Source organism: Macrobrachium rosenbergii, chromosome 1 (assembly GCF_040412425.1).
Source record: "Macrobrachium rosenbergii isolate ZJJX-2024 chromosome 1, ASM4041242v1, whole genome shotgun sequence".
Lineage (NCBI taxonomy): Eukaryota > Metazoa > Arthropoda > Malacostraca > Decapoda > Palaemonidae > Macrobrachium > Macrobrachium rosenbergii.
In genome coordinates this window covers 43,193,538-43,198,537 of record NC_089741.1, presented here as the reverse complement: position 1 = coordinate 43,198,537, position 5,000 = coordinate 43,193,538, and the positions used below count along the sequence as shown (strand labels likewise).

The following is a 5,000-nucleotide window of genomic DNA, read 5'->3' as shown; positions in this document are numbered from 1 at the left end:
TTGCGTCGGTCAGAAACGGGTAAAGACAAGTTCGGGGGAAAAAAATGAGGTTGAAATCCGCGGTTTTATAAATTTGGTGTCTGACGGTAAATTGATAGCAAAGAATTTCATGAATATTTTTGTAGGATTAATTCAAAGAGACACCGCATTAACGATTAATAAGATAATAAGATTAATAAGAAATATGAATTTTTACTTGCGTCTTTATTTAAAGACACGTTAAATGATTTGTCAAAGACTCAAAATTAACGATATTGCGTTTTACTTACTTTAACCAACAGCAACTTAAAAAAAAAAATTTCTGACGTCATGGTCGTGACGTCATCATTTATTTCAGTCCGTTATGAAGCCGTTGGGTTTTTTTTCTTTTTTTTGTTATATCTGTGGTTCCTTTAAAGGCTAACATCATGGCGGAAACGAAATTTAGAGCAAATTTATTTGTCTTTTATATGTTATAATTTGTCCTTTGTTATAATTGATATTTACAGAAGGAATTTTCGAATCATGAGAATGACATTATTTGCCAGGTTGAAAAAGAAAATTCAGGAATTTTCTAAACATGAAAATGAATTCTGAACGAATCTTGTTATGTTATGATTTGTGTTAAGTGACGTTGAAGTGTTTTAGTTTTAAGGCTGAATTTCATATCAACCGTATTTTTAAAGATTTTGTGTGAAAGCACGAGCCCAGAATATTTACTCAAACGCATTTTTTTTTTTTAAATAAGCCTATCTATTGTATGCAAAATTCCTACGTAGCCTGAAGGGTGTCATTGTTTGGGGTCAAAGGTTGTTGCAGATCGAAGTCAACAGCTGTTATTGTTTTGGGTTAAGGTTTGTCTGTTTTGGAGCCAAAGATTGCCAATGTCGAAATCTGTCATTGTTCGAGGTCGAACTCCGACATTGTTCGAGGTCAGATGTTGTCATTGTCCCATGACGCTGACTGTCATTTGTCTTGTCTAAAGGGTCAGTGTGAGATTTAAACTCTGCCATTGTTTCGGGTCAAAGACTGTCTTTGTTCAGGGTCAAAGGTCGCCAGTATTCTTTGTTAAAGCTCGTTTTTTGGTTTAAAGCTTGTAGTTGTTTGGGCGCAGATCTGGTGTTGTTCGGGAGCAAAGTTTGTCGATTGAAGACTGTCATTGCCTAGAATCAAATCCTGCCGCTGTTTCGGGTCAAATTCTATCAGTTTTCATCCGCGCATTTACTTATCATTGCTTGACCGTGTAAACCACGTTGACCTAGTAATAGCCTATTTAAATTTTTGATAATTTTGGAAAAAAGTAAAGGACAAAATAAAGGGTTTGATTGTATTTTCTTGTAAATGTATATGATAAGGGATATTTGACCATTGTTAGGTTAGGGTAGGTGACGCTAATTTAGTATACCGAATTAGGTGTGGTTAGGTTAGGTCAGGTAACGTTACCTGTAATTCGTTAAAAAAAAAAATAGGTCAGGTAAGGTTAAGGTAGGTAAGCTAGGTAGCCTTGAATCTTTTTGTAGGAATTTCGTTATCTCAGTGATGTATTATAATTAAGCTGTGACTTTTAGTAGTTATAAAACAGAATCCATCTTTGATTAACTAGTATCTAATAAACAAAACCGAAAAACACTAATAATTTCCTTGTAGTTCCTTAGGTACTGTGACAAGTCACTTCTTGTAGAAAAACTAAGTAGAAAAATCTTGGGTACAAAATACGAGTTCCCTTCTCAGACGGGAGAATGTAAGAGAGAATGACGAAAGAGATTGTACGATTCTCCCTCTCTCCCTTCCTCCCTTTTTTCTCCCTTCTCCCTCCCCTCCCCTCCCCCTCTCCCCTTCATCTGATTGAACGACAAATAATAGATCTGTAAAAAAGTAGAGCTGGCAGAGGCAAGGTAGAAGGGAAAAAAATGGATAAATTGCATAATAAAAGTCGGTGAACGATATGGCCTCAGGCCTTGATGGTACAACCACTTGATGAGGAAAAAAATGAGATTGACCTCTCTCTCTCTCTCTCTCTCTCTCTCTCTCTCTCTCTCTCTCTCTCTCTCTCTCTCTCTCTCTCTCTCTCAGGAAAGCATAATTGCTTTTAATGTGCTGGTCAGCCCCGTAAAATATTATCTTTTAACATTAGCCTAAAAAACTGTAATTTTTTTTTATATGCAAAAGACATAATTAAAGAAATTAAAAAATGACGATGAATATATAAAGTATAAAAAATTAATTATTCAGTAATCAGTTCCACGTTCATAAATGCTGCTGTATAATCAAACGCATATTATTATTATTATTATTATTATTATTATTATTATTATTATTATTATTATTATTATTATTATTATCCGTGAAGCCCATTAATTTTCATAGTTAGTTTCCACATAATAGAACACTCATATATAGAAAAGGAAAGGAAAAAGAGGAAAGGAGAGAGAAATATAAATAATTAAAATAAAATATCTGGGTACTCAACAGATAATAATTCAAATTGATAGCTTGTGTTTAATTAAAGGTTGACTGTAGCCACTTCGCCGTTGCATAGGAGACTCCTTTTATGATCTAAAACGACTTTTCTTCTCCTGAGAGAAGGTGGCTCAAGAGAATGTTAAACTAAACATCTGCCTCTTAGCAAGACATTTTGGGATGAAGTTGCCAGCCTTATGCCCCTTTCCTACCCTGAATGCTACCTGCTGCATACCTTCGAATAATTATCAGGTACCTCATTCAGTCACTGCTTCTGTCAACAGATTTTTCTGGAAAACGGCTAAATCGTTAGCCCCTCTCTCTGCACAGAGATCGATCTCGTGTCTTTTTTTTTTCTTTTTGGTGAGGCGATGATCGTAGCCAATGTAACATGGCACCATTATATATATATATATATATATATATATATATATATATATATATATATATATATATATATATATATATATATATATTTATATATATATATATTATATATATCTCATATATTATATAACATCATATATATATTTATATATATATTTGTATGTATATACTGTGTATATCTCAAAATTATAACATCAAGCATAGATAGCCACATAGAGTACACCCCGCTAAGTAAATGCAGTATACTTAATTCTTGAAATGTCACTTCAGAGAGACTAAATGTCATGATTATAAGCTGAACACGACAATAGAAACATGTTACATTCCAGCCCCACGGGGCATTGGTTATAGGATGGAAAGCAAGTTCTATAAAGACCCCTCTCTCTCTCTCTCTCTCTCTCTCTCTCTCTCTCTCTCTCTCTCTCTCTCTCTCTCTCTCTCTCTCTCTCTCTCTCATCAAGGTCGGATGGATCCAGGCTGGTATTTCCATTTCTTTATTCGTTTCCCCTCGAGATTTTTTTTTATAACTCCCTGTGATTTTCCTTCTTTGAATTGTCAGGTGTTATATACTGTAGTTTGGGACGCCATCTTCATTTAATTATTTAAATAATCTTTTATTTATTTATTTTATTTATTTATTTATCCTATTATGTTGAGATTAGTCGCTTTCCTTATTTATTCATCACTTATTTTTTTTTATTTTGTTCCATGCTGGAGTTGGTAAAACTTTTTTTATATTGTACTTAAGTATCTCATTTTTAGTATAAAATGCTTTGATGCAGTCATATATATATATATATATATATATATATATATATATATATATATATATATATATATATATATATATATATATATATAAGTATGAATTTAGGGAACGAATTCAATGGTGATCGGAAGGCAGTTTGTTTTAGAAGTATGACTTTTCAGTAGATTCTTTTGATAACATGCAGTACATTTGTGTTATTGGGTAAACTGCAATATACATACTGTACACACCACACACACACACACTATATATATATATATATGTTTATATATATATATATATATATATATATATATATATATATATATATATATAGATGTATAAACATATATATGTATGTATGTATGTATGTATATATACATATATATATATATATATATACATATATATATATATATATACATATATATACATATATCCATATATACATATATATATACACATATATATATATGTATATATATACAATATATATACATACTTGTCTTTGCTTGCGTGTATGTCTGTGCTTGTCTATATGCATGAATTTGTATATGTAAATTTATTGACTGTTTAGAGATATAACTAAACATGCACTCACAAACACACACATACTCGTCTACCAGTAAATCTACACAAACGTTCTCCAGCTGACGAAAAAAAAAAGTACGCAACCTTTGAGAGACCAACCATTAGCATAGCGAATTGTCCAAATGACCTGCCCTTCACTCGACAGAGTATAATATGGAGGTGCTTTTTTGCATCCGGTCTAATAATTTCCTGTCGCCATAACTTTTCTCGGTGGTCAAGGTGACAGAGGCTACTACAAATTGGTGTTCAAACCTTCAAGTATAACTGGTGGAGAATTTCGAGGCCCTAGACCTACTGCCTGGTTAGATTTGAGTGGCGCTTGCAAGTAGTGGGATTTGGGTAGGGTGACTCTCTTGTCAGGATTTTAGTGTTGTTTCTTAAATTTTTTGTATTTCTTGAATTTTAGTGTCGTTTCTTAAATTTTAGTATTGATTCTTAATTTGCGTTATTGTTCTTAGATTTTAGTATTGTTTCTTGAGTTTTCATTATCGTTTCTTAAATTTTAACATTGTTTCATAAAATTTTAGTATTGCTCCTTAATTTGAATTATTGTTTCTTAAATTTTAGTATTGCTTCTTGAATTTTTAGTATTTTTTCTTGAATTTTAGTATCGTTTCTTGAATTTTTATTATTGTTTCTTTTACTTCAGTATTGTCTCCTGAATTGTTAGTATTGTTTCTTAAATTTTAGTATCGCTTCTTGAATTTTTAGTATTGTTTCTTGAATTTTTAGTATTGTTTCTCAAATTTTTAGTATTGTTTCTTATATTCTAGAATTGATTCTTGAGGTTTAGTATTGTTTCTTAAATTTTAGCTTTTTTTGAATTTCAAGTAAT

The 5,000-nt window shown here is 31.6% G+C and overlaps 1 long non-coding RNA gene across 1 annotated transcript in view; it reads left to right on the top strand.

Moving 5' to 3' along the window:
- Positions 1-5,000, top strand: part of LOC136828348 (uncharacterized) — a 114,908-nt gene that overhangs the window by 3,681 nt on the left and 106,227 nt on the right. The gene's annotated exons all lie outside the window — the stretch shown is intronic.